Source organism: Ornithorhynchus anatinus, chromosome 17, assembly GCF_004115215.2.
Source record: "Ornithorhynchus anatinus isolate Pmale09 chromosome 17, mOrnAna1.pri.v4, whole genome shotgun sequence".
NCBI classification, from domain to species: domain Eukaryota; kingdom Metazoa; phylum Chordata; class Mammalia; order Monotremata; family Ornithorhynchidae; genus Ornithorhynchus; species Ornithorhynchus anatinus.
In genome coordinates this window covers 23,058,587-23,073,870 of record NC_041744.1, presented here as the reverse complement: position 1 = coordinate 23,073,870, position 15,284 = coordinate 23,058,587, and the positions used below count along the sequence as shown (strand labels likewise).

Genomic DNA, 15,284 nt, shown 5'->3' with positions numbered 1-15,284 from the left:
CCGGTGACTCCTTGGGTCACTCGGGCCCCCACCTCATCTCCGGCTGACCCAGGGGGTCACCGTGCCCCCACTAGCCGGCCGAGAGGTTTCCGTGAGGGGCGAGCCGAGGTGACGGGGGAGGAGGAGGGGGACCGGGCTCTGTCACTAAAGGGAGTCGTTGACAAAGACTAACTTTTAATAGTACGTGAAGGCATTCGTTCAATCGTATTTATTGAGCGCTCACTGTGTGCAGTGCAGTGTACTAGGTCCTTGGAAAGTACCATTCGCAACAGATAGAGACCCTCCTTACCCAACAACGGGCTATGAAGAATTTATTCCAGAGAAAACGAAAAAAAAAGAAACCCCAAAAACTACTTAGTTCGGGCACTGTACCCATCCCCCTGAGGAACTGGACGGGATTTGCCTTTTCAAAACGCCAGCTGGACTTTCAACCATTACGGGGCTACCTTTCACTCCTAGGAGCCCGAAATGCTGACTGAAAAGTCATCCAAAGTCAGGCGCTTTTCCTCCCAGGTGACTCTAACAATCAGGATAATAATGGTATTTGTTAAGCGCTTACTATGCGGCAAGTACTGTTTTAAGCGATCGGGGAGATACAAGCTTATCAGGTTGTTCCAGGTGGGGGCTCACGGTCTTATCCCCATTTGACAGAGGAGGTAACTGAGGCATAGGCACGCAGCTGCCAAGGGGCGGAGCAGGAATTCGAACCCACGACCTCTGGCTCCCAAGCCCGTGCTATTCCCTCCGGCCACGAGGAACTCGAACCCATAACCCCCGACTCCCCAACCCGTGCTCTTTCACTCTGCCCGCTCCGGGTCTCGGAAGGGGGAGGGTAAAATTCGCCTAGAGCCAAATTGGGACTGCCTGAAAACAATCCTGAAGTACTCCTCACTCCAGCCCAACCCACACAATAGCAGGCCAATGCCTCGGGATAATCTTCTGGGGCCTGGTGGTGTCTCTGACCAGCCCCATTAACAGAGAGTCAAAGAAATGCCTTCTTCCTCAAAACACTCAGTTAATTAGTAAAACGTTGTTATGATCTTCCTTTGTTTGTGGATTGGGTCTTTATGTTTCAAAGAGCTAAGTGTCTGCAACTGAATGATCAAGACAGATACATTCCAGGCTGACGACCAGCTCTAGAGAAGCTCGGTGGGAAGAGCACAGGCTTGGGAGTCAGAGGTCAGGGGTTCGAATCCCACCTCTGCCACTTGGCAGCTGTGTGACTGTGGGCAAGTCACTTCACTGCTCTGGGCCTCAGTTACCTCATCTGTAAAATGGGCATTTAGAGTGGGAGCCTCACGTGGGACAACCTGATGATGACCCTGTATCTACCCCAGCGCTTAGAACAGGGCTCTGCACATAGGAAGCGCTTAACCACTACCAACATTGTTATTAGTATTACTAAGAAACTCCTCCTTTTACAAAAGGAAAGGAAGGTGACACCCCTGCCTGAGGGCTTAACAGCAAGAAGATGGGTGGCAATTCTTGAGCCAGCCAAATGTGTGACAATTCGATGAGGAAAGTAGAGGGATGATCTATCATAATGATAATGATGGTATTTGTTAGGCGCTTACTACCTTACTGCCAAGCACTGTTCTAAGCGATGGGGTAGATACAAGGTCATCAGGTTGTCCCAAGTGGGGCTCACAGTCTTAATCCCCATTTTACACATGAGGCAATTGAGGCACAGAGAAGTTGGAACCCAGAACCTGTGACTCCCAAGCCCGGGCTCCTTCAACTAAACCACGCTGCTTCTCTAAGAGGGGGCATCTATCACACTACATGACCCCGCTTCCTTTTCCTCTACCTTAGAGGAGAAATTAGAAATTTATTTATTACTTTTCTTTTCCCTGCCAGCTTCCGGAGACCTGGCGGGCCGCAGATCCAGACGGAAACTTTACAAGGTGCTGTTCATAGGTTGGACAGTTTCCTTAGATTAATGGGCCAAGAATAAAACGAAAAAAAAAAAAAACACCACACACACACACACACACACACACATCCATGTTGTACCTGCTGGCTTCTAAGGCACCCTTTCACATCTTTCCCCCAATACACATGCCTAACCCTCTCCACATACATAGATCACTACTCCCTGTTACCCACCCTCCTTAACACAGGCCTTTGTTCTCCCACTTTGGTCAACACATCTTCACATATACTCCTGGAAATTTCTTCCCATGTTGCACACTACTAAACACACAACCACAAACACATTCCCAGCACATCCCAATCCAGTTTAGACAAACACAACCATTCACCTTCAGAGCTGGTCAAGAGGCGCAGAAACTGATAGACCAGTTGAGAAACAATTGCTACTGCCAACACCAGCAAGTCACAGGAGTGGCTCCTGAGCCTAGACCAGCCTAATTTATCAGGGCAAAAACTGTAATTGCTCTTTACTGATGAAGCCTTATCCCTCTATTTTCAAGGATCCCCACTTGTACTCTTAGCTCCAGTCAAAATTTAGGGAGGGGGCCTATAGAATAGCTATCAAAAATCAATTCCTGATAGCATGGAAGAAAAACACTTTTTTTTGCTTTGTTTTGTTTTTACAATTGAGCCTTGGAAAGTTAGGTGACTATCATTGGATAGTATTGTACCGTGATTCTGTTTTTAATGAAAAGAAAAAATTCTTTATAAGGTTCCACCACGAGGATTTCAGAATCCAGGGACACAGGAAAAAATTTAAAATGGTTTCCGTATTCTGTTGTTCTGATTGAACATCAGAATAATCTTTAGTTCCACCTGGACGTTCACCGGGCGACCGCTAGCTTTTCTCCTGGAAAGCTTTATGGTGCACGATCCAGACGGAGTTCTCAGTTCTGAGGTAACACCGTTGGTGAGACTGCATCTATAGGATCAGTAGATTTGAGAGAGACTATTGCACATTTTATCCATAAAAGCAGTTGGGCAACTCATTTGGGGTCTTGACCTGTGGGGGAAATAGCTCCAACACCACTGGTTAAAGATGGGAAAGCTACGTCCTACTACCAGCAGGGTAGTTGACGAAAATGCTATCTAAACATATCCGTGTACTCCCTCGCTTCCCCTATTTTAATAAAGGTAAGAATTATAATTATGGTATTTCTCAAGGGCTTCCTATGTACCAAGCGCTGTTCTAAACACTGAGGTTAATCCCAATCATCAGGTGGGGGACAGTCCCTGCCCGGGATGGGGCTCACAGTCGTAGTGCCCAATTTCCAGATGAAGGAACTGAAGCACAGAGAACTTAGAAATGTTTTGCGATTTTTTTTTCTCTGCCAGTTTAACAGCATGACAAGTCGGGAGATCAGATGTAGAAGCCATGTCCTGTGACTCCCAGCCTGTGCTCTTTGCCCTAGGCCATGCTGGTTCTGCTTCCTTCACTTTCAGGTCTATTCACACTCTCAACTGTTTGTCAGACCTTGTGGCGGGATCATACTCGATCGACTCTATTGTATGCCTCCCAAACACGTTAATCGATGTGAATAATGGAAATCCAGTTCCAGAGGTTGACACAGAGGAAAAGAAATGGGGCGAAAGGAGAATTTTATTGCAGAACAGGAAAAGAGCCGATTTCCGTTGGGGTGGTTTTTTTATTTTCTCAGTATCATCTTTGGTTTAATTAAATAATTCATTACAAAATATCTCCTAACACAGTCTCATGGTGCCAACACTGATGAAGAGTTTCAGAATGTGTCATATCTACTTGCAAATTTTCAGGATTATTTTGAAACTAAAGGAAGAATTCCTCGAATTTAAAAGAATAGTAGGAAAAGAAGCTGGGTTTCTTTCTTCCAATGTGGTACTATGAGGGGCAGGAGAATACACTAGTCAGAGGGACAGCGTAGGCTCCGCCCATCGGGTCACTGTGGCGCCAACCTGACCACCCGGTGACTCCTTGGGTCACTCGGGCCCCCACCTCATCTCCAGCTGACCCAGGGGGTCACAGAGCCCCCCACTAGCCGGCCCGAGAGGTTTCCGTGAGGGGCGAGCCGAGGTGACGGGGGAGGAGGAGGGGGAACCGGGCTCTGTCACTAAGGGGAGTAAGCGCTTACTATGAGGTAAGTACTGTTTTAAGCGATAGGGAAGATACAAGGTTATCAGGTTGTTCCAGGTGGGGGCTCATGGTCTTATCCCCATTTGACAGAGGAGGTAACTGAGGCATAGGCACGCAGCTGCCAAGGGGCGGAGCAGGAATTCGAACCCACGGCCTCTGGCTCCCAAGCCCGTGCTTTTCCCTCCGGCCACGAGGAACTCGAACCCACAACCCTCGACTCCCCAACCCGTGCTCTTTCACTCTGCCCGCTCCGGGTCTCGGAAGGGGGAGGGTAAACGTCGCGTAGAGCCAAATTGAGACTGCCTGAACAATGTTCCTCAGAAGTTTTCTCTCGCCTTTTGACCTCTCTGCAAGTCTCTTTTTAGAGACTGCTCTTTCAGCCAATCTGGCATTTCTCCAGAAGGCAAATCAACTGAATCATCCGAGAAGATTCAGTCAGTGGCTTCGTGGAAAGATCACGGGCTTGGGAGTCCGAGGGCGTGGGTTCGAATCGCCTCCACGCCCCGCTCCGCCCCTCGGCCGCTCTGTGACTTTGGGCGAGTCACTTAACTTCTCTGTGCCTCAGGCACCTCATCTGGAAAATGGGCATGAAGACTGTGGGCCCCACCTGGGACAAGCCAATAACCTTGTCTCTCCCTCTCAGCGCTTAGGACAGTTCTTGGCAGCTAGTAAGCGCTTAAAAATTACCATTATCATTTTCCTTACTGAACGTTATCGCAACCCCAACCCATTTTTTTTTTTAATCCTGAGGAAAAAGATGTCCCCCAGAAGGAAGACTGATAATGTTCCCCCACGGGCTCCAAATGGCGTCTTTTGTAAGAAAAAAAGTCCACCATTTTGAATTCGTGGGTATGCACGCCCCATAGAAAACCTGAGGAGATTTTTTTTTTTTTTCCCCTTCCCTCAGCGGGGGAAGAAGGCGGGGCGAAGAAGATGGCCTCCAATCAGAGCCAAAGAGCGGGACACCCTTGGCTCCGCCCCCCGTGTCCCTCAGGCGCCGACTATAAGAGCCCCACCCGGGTTTGCTCCGTGTGGAGCGGGCAGAGTTTGGAGTCGGAGCAGGTGTCTGGTGAGGCACGGAGGGACGAGGCGAGCCAAGGCCCTGCCCCAGTCAAAGCCGGTCTGAGGGGAGGGACGGCAGGTGCAGGAAGATGAGGAAAAAAACAAAAACCCATTAACCTGACAGGAACGAAAAAGACTTCGGGACCAACTCCGTTTGCCCTCCCCTTGAGAGATTTTCCCTGTTTGGCTTCTCAGAGATTCGAATTGATTTGAGGGAATTATGTGGGTCTAAATCGGTATTCAAAATAATTCCCTCACAGGCTCTATTCCCTCACAGTGCCTATTCCTCTATTCCCTCACAGGCTCTATTCCTTCACAGGGCCTATTCCCTCACAGGTTCTATTCCTCTATTCCCTCACAGGGCCTATTCCCTCACAGGTTCTATTCCTCTATTCCCTCACAGGGCCTATTCCCTCACAGGTTCTATTCCTCTATTCCCTCACAGGCCCTATTCCCTCACAGGCTCTATTCCCTCACAGGTTCTATTCCTCTATTCCCTCACAGGGCCTATTCCCTCACAGGGCCTATTCCCTCACAGGCTCTATTCCCTCACAGGGCCTATTCCCTCACAGGCTCTATTCCTCTATTCCCTCACAGGGCCTATTCCCTCTCAGGCTCTATTCCCTCACAGGCTGTATTCTCTTACAAGGCCTATTCCCTCACAGGGCCTATTCCCTCACAGGCTCTATTCCTCTGTTCTCTCACAGGCTGTATTCCCTCACAGGGCCTATTCTCTCACAGGCTCTATTCCTCTACTCCCTCACAGGGCCTACTCCCTCACAGGGCCTATTCCCTCACAGGGCCTACTCCCTCACTGTGCCTATTCCTCTATTCCCTCACAGGCTCTATTCCCTCACAGGCTCTATTCCTCTATTCCCTCACAGGCTCTATTCCTCTATTCCCTCACAGGCACTATTCCTCTATTCTCTCACAGGCTCTATTCCCTCACAGGCTGTATTCTCTTACAAGGCCTATTCCCTCACAGCCTCTATTCCTCTGTTCTCTCACAGGCTCTATTCCCTCACAGGGCCTATTCTCTCACAGGCTCTATTCCTCTACTCCCTCACTGGGCCTACTCCCTCACAGGGCCTATTCCCTCACAGGGTCTATTCTCTCACAGACTCTATTCCTTCACAGGCTCTATTCCTTCACAGGCTCTATTCCCTCACAGGTTGTATTCTTTCACTAGACCTATTCCCTCACAGGGCCTATTCCCTCACAGGCTCTATTCCTCTATTCCCTCACAGGCTGTATTCTCTCACAAGGCCTATTCCCACACAGGGCCTATTCCCTCACAGGGTCTATTTCCTCACAGGGCCTATTCCCTGAAAGGCTCTATTCCCTCACAGGCTCTATTCCCTCACAGGCTCTACTCCCTCACAGGCTCTATTCCCTCACAGGGCCTATTCCCTCACAGGCTCTGTTCCCTCACAGGCTCTATTCCTCTATTCCCTCACAGGGCCTATTCCCTCTCAGGCTCTATTCCCTCACAGGCTGTATTCTCTTACAAGGCCTATTCCCTCACAGGGCCTATTCCCTCACAGGCTCTATTTCACTATTCCCTCACAGGCTCTATTCCTCTATTCCCTCACAGGCACTATTCCTCTATTCTCTCACAGGCTCTATTCCATCAGAGGCTCTATTCCCTCACAGGGCCTATTCCCTCACAGAGCCTATTCTCTCACAGGCTCTATTCTTCTCTTCCCTCACAGGCTGTATTCCCTCACAGGCTGTATTCTCTCACAAGCCCTATTCCCACACAGGGCCTATTCCCTCACAGGGCCTATTCCCTCACAGCACCTGTTCCCTCAGAGGGCCTACTCCCTCACAGTGCCTATTCCCTCACAGGGCCTATGCCTTCACAGTGCCCTCTGCTGGTTTTTCGGAGGATGGGTGGAAATGTGTCACGAACTTTCTTAGGAAGGACGGTGACTAGACTGCTTGACCTGATTTTAGGGGGAAAAAAATAACACAGGGACAGGAAACTTTGAGCGAGCAAGACCCGCTTTTGCGGAAGGATGACCCTACGGTGTGACTGTCTCTGGAAGGACACCCAGCGTGTGGAGTTTGTTTCCCTAACCATTAGTTAAAACTCTTAATTAACTTTAACCTCCATGTCCTTCATTCCTGCCTTCCTATCTGCTTAAAAAGCAACTAAAATGCTTTATTCTAGGGCTCCCCATCGTCTAATGCCTCTCCCTCTCTCCTGACTACCCGCATGGGGGGTTCCTTCCCCTGAGAGGTTTTGATCGATACGAAGGAAAAGGAGAAAATATAGAAAAGACGTCCATGTCTTGTAGCAGTAGAAATTAATAATGGCTTTGGAAAAGCAATTCCTGCTGTCTCCTAGAAAAAGGCTGTTGTTGCACTTTGCGTTCAAAGCATGCTTTGGCCTCATTTCAGAACCTGGAAGTGCCCACTCCACCCTCGGCACCAGGAGGTGAGGAGAAGCACCAGAAGAGGAAGGAGAGGAGGAGAAGCCTTAAGAGGGTTCTGCACCAACCGGACCAAACCGGCCACGGAGAGCCTGGCGGCAGAGGTGACAAGCCAGATGGTAGGGAGAAATTGCTCTTTGAAGGGAAATGAGTAAATCTGGTCTCCTGGGGAGACCGCGGGCATGTCGTGGGTGGGAAAGATTTGACTGTTGTCCATTTGGGTATCCAGGAAATTTGATTTTACTAATCCAACTTGTAGATTTCTTTTTTGGGGTGGGGGGAGAATGAACAAAGGATTTAGTATCTGAAGGAAACCCCATACCAGCCCAAGAAGCCCCTGGGTGATTTCTCCTACTCTGCCATGTCACCGAGTTGCCTTTTAGAAACCTTTTCTGTAGGGATGCGGTCCAGGCAGCTGCCCCGACGAGGAAGAGAGGACGAGGGAGGAGCGATGGGAGATCGAGCGGCCCCGTGGAGACCGGGACACCCTGAGAGAAGATGGGAGTTGACCTGTCCGTCGAAAAAAAAAAAAATAAGTATCTCCTCATAGACTCACCCAAAGCAACCTGGAAACATTAGCTGCTAGTATCGAATGATTTGAACCTAGATAAGTCTCTTGCACGTTTTTCTGTTCAAGATGAATCGGTCTTTGGACTTTTCCTCACAGAATATTTCCCTAATCCATTTTCAGGAGAAAGAACTCTGGTCAGGATGTTGCTTTCACGCCTTAAAATTCAGTCAGAGGAGAGGTAGGAGGTACGGGGAGCCTTTAGTTATGAAGAAATAATAAGGAAAATAAAGAGAGAGATTCAATTCGTAGTACTGCCAGGAAATTTAAAAGTAGGGGAAAAAAACGGAAGCTTATTGTGGATTTCCAAGGGAAATTTACCTCACAGCTCCTTAAAAAGAATGAATAAAATGTGTTGAGGCGAGGCTCCCTGATTTAGGGCAGTTCACTCTCCGGACTATTGGGATTGGGTTAATACTCCAGGTGAGGTTTGGAATAGTGCAAGAAGAGATAAGAGCAAATGGTTACACATTTCCTTCTAAAGCTGTGATTCTGAAAACAGTGGTGTCGTCTGTGCTCAAACCCCAGTTGCTATTTTTCCAGAGACTCAACCTGCCTACTTCTGGGAGCACCCCATCCAGCAATCATCCGGGCAGGTAGGCAGAGCTGTGGGCTCAGACATCAGCAGAAGCCAAACCATGGGAGGGTGAGGAGGAATAGATGAAAAGATGCTGGGGGGCAGCAGAGGGATGAAACCAGGAGGGATGGGTTTGGGGGTGGGAAGAGTGAGCTGGAGAGCTCTTTCCGGGAGAAATGGGGTGTGGGGGATGCTCGCCATCCCATGCCGCACATTGGAGTCCTTGCCTGTGTGACAACCTTCCATCTCAAGGTACGATCATCTATTAAATAAAGAAATGCCGGGCAGTCCCGCATGCCCGCCCCCGCTCCCCCCCCCCCCACCGCCCATTCCGTGCAATGAGAGATTCACCAAATCATCTTTGGGAATGTTTTGGATAAGGGATGCCCACCTAGTGGCTACCGATGACACTAACCAAGGGATTATCTTTTTCCACCCCTCGGGTCAGCTGCCGGAATTCAAAACCTCCAATCAGCTCGGCTCCCCCCTAGAACACTGGAAGAACCAAGACTGCGGCGAGAGAAGGCTTTCACCACGGATCGTGCGGCAAGAGATGGGAAAAGGGAAAACCCTCTTAGGCTCCCCTAAAGTGATTCTCCACCCTCCCAACCCCCCTACCACTCCCTCCCGGTGCTCTGTCTTAGGACTTTGTGGCTAGGAAGGAGGAGGGGGGAAGAAGATAGTTTTCTTTATGCACTCCCTCTCCTGCTGTTCTCTACCTACCTAAGGTCTTCACGGCCTGAAAAGGTACTGTGGGATTTTAAAAAGGGAGCATTTTGCTTTATGCAAAAAACTCTCCTGCTTATTTATCCACCTGAGGACTTTGAGGCCTTCAGAGAAAATCGATGAGGAGGGAAAGGAGAAATCTGCTCAATAGGCCATTACATCTCCTGTTCATTACTCCCCCTGAGGCCTTTAAGGCCTTCTACTGGAGAATGACTGCAGAGTATCTGAGGTGCCAGAGGAGAAATCTGCTTCATGCAAAGAATCTCCAGCTTTCACTTTCCTCCTGTAGGTGGTCAAGGCCTTCCCAAAAGTATATTTGAGGGGAAAAGGGAGAAATTTGCTTTGTGCAAGCAACCTCCAGGTTTAACTTCTCTATCTAATGCCTCCTATGCTTTAAGAGAGAAGATTTGCTGTGCCCAAGGAGAAATTTGCTTCAAGCAAGTAATCTCCCATTTTATTTCTCTACCTGAGGTCTTCAAGGCCACAAAAGAGAATATCTGAGGTGAAAAAGAGGGAATTTGCTTTACTCAAAAAGTCTCCTGCTTTCTTTTTTCTGCCCAATGTCTTCAAGGCAAAAATGGAGAATCTGGCTTCTGGCACACACACCTGCTGTTCAGGACTCCACCTCAGGCCTTCATGGCCTTTTAATTTGAGAATGAATGAGAGACTATTTGAGGGGTTAAAGGAGAAATGTGCTTCATGCACAGATCTCCAGCTTGTCTTTCTCGACCTCTGGTCTTCAAGGCCAGAAGAGAGAATAGTGAAGGTCAAAAAGGAGAAAATTGCTTCATGTAAACCATCTCCAGCTCTTCTCTTTCTACCTAAGGTCTTCACGGCCTCACAAGAGTGTATTTGAAGTGAAAGAGGAGAAAGTTAGTTTCATGGACCCGATCGCCAGTTTATGTTTCTCTAAGGTCTTCAAGGCCGCGAGAGAGACCCTTTCAAGGGCCAAAGGAGAAATCTGCTTCATGCAAACAATTTCCTGCTCTCAGCTTTCTAAAAATATTTGAAAAGGAGACTTTTGCTTCATGCAAAAAATTGTCCCGCTTATTTGTTCCACCTTTTGGTCTACAAGGCCTTCCAAGATTACATGTGAGGTGAAAAATGATCCATGGGCTTCATGCAAACAATCTCCAGCTTTTGTTTCGCTAAGGCCGTAAAGGCCTTAGGAGAGAATGATTTAGGTGAAAAGGGAGAAATTGGCTTCGTGGAGTAGATACAGCTCCCGTTCAAGTACTCCTCCTCAGGCCTTCAACGCTTTGGAACGAAGAATGAGTAGAGAATGTTGGAGGTGCAAAAAGGCGGACTTTGCTTCATGCAAACCATCTCCAGCCGGTATTTCTCCATCTGAGGTCTTCCAGGCCTTGCAAGAAAACAGTGGAGGTGAAAACGGGGAAATGTGCCTCGTGTACACAAATGCTAGTGTTTATTTCTTGAAGGTCTTCAAGGCCTCCAAGGAGACTACGTGAGGGGAAAAAAGGGAGAAATTTGCTTCCTACGAAGAGTATCCTGCTTTCTTTCTCTAACTAAGGTCTTCAAGGCCTGAAGAGAGACTGTATGGCATTGGAAAAGGAGAATTTTGCTTCATGCAGAAACTGTCCTGCTTTATTGGTCACCCCAAGGTCTTCAAGGCCAAAGAGCATATATGAGATGATAAAGGGTGGATTGGCTTCATGCAAAGAATCTCCAGCCTTTATGTCTCTCTACCAGGTCTTCAAGGCCTGGAAAGAGACTATTTTGGGTGAAAAAAACGGAGACATTTGTCTCATGGAGATATACTTCCTGTGTCTTACTCCACCCTCAGGCCTTCAAGGCCTATGGATTGAGAAGGAATGGAGACTATCTGAGGTGCAAAAGGAGAAATTTGCTTCACGCAAACCTCCTCCAGCTTGGATTTCTCTAGCTCAGGTCTTCAAGGCCAGAAAAGAGAATCTGCTCGAGGTGGAAAAGGAGAAATATGGCTTCATGCAAACCATCTCCAGCTTTGATTTCTCTACCCAAGGCCTTCAAGGCCAGCAAAGAGAATATGTGGAGGTGGAAAGGGAGAAATTTGCTTTATGCATACAATCTCCAGGTTGGATTTCTCTAAGGTCTTCAAGACCTCAAAAGAAAATATTTGAAGCTTATAAAAGGAGAAATTTGCGTCATGAAAACTATCCCTTGTGTTCTCTTGTTTACCTAAAGTCTTCAAGACTTGAAAAGAGCATATCAGAGGTGGCAAAGGAGAAAGGTGCTTCGTGCAAAACCATCTCCAGCTTGGATTTCTCTAGCTAAGGTCTTCAAGGCCAGAAAAGAGAATCTTCTTGAGGTGGAAAAGGAGAAAACTGGCTTCCTGCAAACCACCTCCAGCTTTGATTTCTCTACCCAAGGCCTTCAAGGCCAGCAAAGAGAATATGTGGAGGTGGAAAGGGAGAAATTTGCTTCATGCATACAATCTCCAGGTTGGATTTCTCTAAGGTCTTCAAGACCTCAAAAGAAAATATTTGAAGTTTGTAAAAGGAGAAATTTGCCTCATGAAAACTCTCCCGTGCGTTCTCATGTTTACCTAAAGTCTTCAAGTCTTGAAAAGAGCATATCAGCGGGGGCAAAGGAGAAATGTGCTTCACGCAAAACCATCTCCAGCTTGGATTTCTCGAGCTAAGGCCTTCAAGGCCAGAAAAGAGAATCTTCTTGAGGTGGAAAAGGAGAAAATTTGCTTCCTGCAAACCATCTCCAGCTTTGATTTCTCTACCCAAGGCCTTCAAGGCCCAAAAAGACTATTGGAGCGAGCTTTAAAAGGAGAAATTTGCTTCATGCCAGCCACATCCCCACTTGCATTTTTCTACCTTTATGGTCTTCAAGACCTGAAAAGGACAACTTTTCTTCATACAATCTCCTGCTTTTGTTTCTCTACCTAAGGGCCCAAAAAAAGGTAATATATGGGGTTAAAAAGGGAAATGTTTGCCTCCTATAAAAACTCACCTCCTCATTTTTCTGCCTAAGGTCTTCAAGACCTGAAGAGAAAATATGTGAACTAGAAAAGGAGAAATGTGCTTCATGCAGAAACATCTCCTGTGCATTAGTTCACTTCAGGCCTTCAAGGCCTTTGAGAAAGGCAATGAATAGAGAATATCTGAGGTGGAAAAGGAGAAATTTGCTTCATGCAAAGAAATCTGCTCTTCTTTCTCGACCTAAGGTCTTCAGGGCCTGACAAGAGAATATTTGAAGGGAGATAGGAGAAGTCTGCTTCATGCAGAAACATCTCCTGTTCATTCCTCCAATGAGGCCTTCAAGGCCTTGTCATAGAGAATATTTGAGGTGGAAAAGGAGAAATTGGCTTCATGCATTTAAAAAAAAGAAAAACCTCTGTCCTTTCTCTCCCCTAAGGTCTTCAGGGCCTGCGAAGAGAATACTGGAGGTGAGAATGGAGAAGTCTGCTTCATGCAGACATGTCTCCTGTTTATTGCTCCACTTGAGGTCTTCAACGGCCTTCCAAGAGTCTCTTTCCAGTGGGGGTAAAAGGAGAAATTTGCTTCATGCAAAACCCCCCAAAAACCCTTTTCTTTCTCTACCTAAGGTCTTCAGGGCCTGAAAGAGCATAGTTGAGGGGAGAAAGGAGAAGTTTGCTTCACGCAGAAATATCTCCTGTTTCATTACTCCACTTGAGGCCTTTAAGGCCTTTTCATGGAGAGTATCTGAGAAGACATTTGCTTCATGCAAACAGTCTTCTGCTCTTGGATCTCTACCTAAGGTCTTCAAGACCTGAAAAGAGAACGTTTGTGCTTGAACAAGAAGTTTTCTTGGTGCAGTGTCTTGCTACGGTTTCTCTAGCCTCGGTCTTCAGGGCCTTGTTCCAGAGGGAACAAAGGAGGAATTTGCTTCATGCAGATACACTTCTTGTGCATTACTCCACCTCAGGCCTTCAAGGCCGTTTCAGTGAGAATGAGAGAGAGAGAGAGAGAGAGAGAGAGAGAGAGAGAGAGAGAGAGACTATCTGAGGTACAAAAGGAGGAGCCTGCTTCATGCAAACCATCCCCAGCTTTTCCTTCTCTGTCAAAGGTCTTCAGGGCCTCCAAACAGACTACTGGAGGGGAAAAAGGAGAAATGCGCTTCATGCAAAAATCTCCTGCTGAGATTTCTTTATCTAAGCTGTACAAGGCCAGAAATGAGAACATTCGCAGTGAAAATGGAGAAAGTTGGTTCCTACGTACAATCTGCAGCTTTTATTTCCCTGGGGTCTTCAGGGCCTCAGAGGGAAGCAGTTGAGGCTTAAAAAGCAAGCTTATAACATTTGCTTCATGAAAACCACCTCCTGCTTTACATTTGCCTGTCTGCGGTCTTTGGGACCTGAAAAGAGAATATTGGAGGTGAACAAGGAGAAATTTGCTTCATGCAAACCACCTCCTATTTTTATTTCTCTCCCTAAGGTCTTCAAGACCTGGAAAGTGAATACTTGAGGCTTAAAGGAAGAAATTGGCTTCATGCAAACCACCTCCTGCCTTCATTTCTCTACTTAAGGTCTTCACAACCCAAAAAGAGAACATCTCTGATGAAAAGGGACATGTTTTCTTCATGCAAACAATCATCCTGCTTCTGTTTTTCTACCTCAGGGCTGGAAAAGGCCATCTGGGGTCTTAAAAAAAAAAAAAGGAGTGATTTGCTTCATGCAGAAACAGCTCCTGGGCATTAGTCCATTTCAGGTCTTCAAGGCCTGGGAATCAAGAAATGAGGAGACAATCAATCTCTTGGAACAAGAGAGAGAGTTGCTTCGTGTCCACTATCTCCTGCTTTAATTTCATCGACCTTCAGGTCTTCAGGGCCAGAAAAGAGGGTATTTATTGGGGTTGAAAAAGAGAACTTTTACTTCATTTGGACAGATCTCCTTTTCTTTATGCCACCCCTCACTTTTTAAGGCGTTGTAATGGAGGGTGACTAGACACTATCCACTACATGCACAAGAAGTCATTTGCTTCCCGGAGGAAGGTCTCCCACTTATCTCTCTCCCTCTGGTTTTCCCGGTCTGGAAAGAGAGAGTACACGTGAGCTGGGAGAGGAGAGATTTTGCTTCCGGCAAAAATGTTACTGTTTGTTACTCCACCTAAGGCCTTCAAGGCCCTTTAGTTGAGAATTGAGGGAGAGTTTACACGGTGGAAAAGCAGAAACGTAATTCAGGTGAACAGTCCCCTGCTTGAATTGGTCTACCTAAGGTCTTCAAGACCTGTAAAGAGAATCGATGCCATAGACGAAGGAGCAGTTTGCCGCCTACAAAAAGTCACGTGGTCATTTTTCTACCTAGGGTCTTCAAGACCCAAAGAGAAAATAGGTGAATTGGCAAAGGAGCCAAGGGCTTTGTACGGACACATCTCCTGTGCCATAGTCCACCTCGGGCGTTCAAGGCCTGTTATACCGAGAGTGGCTGGAGATGATTTGAGGTGAAAAAGGAGAAGTTTGCTTCATGCAAACAATCTTCTGCTGTTATTTCTCTACCGCCGGTCTTCAAGGCCAGAAGAGAGAACATCTGCAGTGGGGAAAGAGAAATTGGCCTTACGCAAAAACTCCCCCCATCAGTGGGTCCACCTAAGATCTGCAAGACCTGGAGAGAAAAAAATATCTGAGCTGGAAAAGGAGAAATTTTCTCCATACACAAACGTCTCCTGAACATAAGCCTACCTGCAGCCTTCAAGGCTGTTTAATTGAGAGCAAACAAGGACCGTTTGGGGTGGAACAGGAGAAAGTTGCTTCATGCAAACCGTCTCCTGCTTTGATTTCTCTACCTAAGGTCTTCAGGGCCTCAGAAGAGAATCCGCGAGATGAAAAGGGAGACATTTGCTTCATGCAAACTCTCTCCCCCTTTTGTTTCTCCACCACGGGCCTTTGAGGCCCTTTAAGGGGGGT

General features: G+C 47.3%; 1 protein-coding gene and 1 long non-coding RNA gene across 8 annotated transcripts in view; one reads left to right on the top strand and one right to left on the bottom strand.

Annotated features, from left to right (window-relative positions):
• Positions 1-15,284, bottom strand: part of ROBO2 (roundabout guidance receptor 2) — a 1,482,214-nt gene that overhangs the window by 1,326,307 nt on the left and 140,623 nt on the right. The window lies entirely within an intron of this gene.
• On the top strand, positions 4,971-14,812 carry LOC103170645. Its single transcript, XR_003765663.2, has 4 exons — positions 4,971-5,111; positions 7,508-7,658; positions 7,923-8,703; positions 9,133-14,812. It is a non-coding gene; the product is annotated as an uncharacterized LOC103170645 (long non-coding RNA).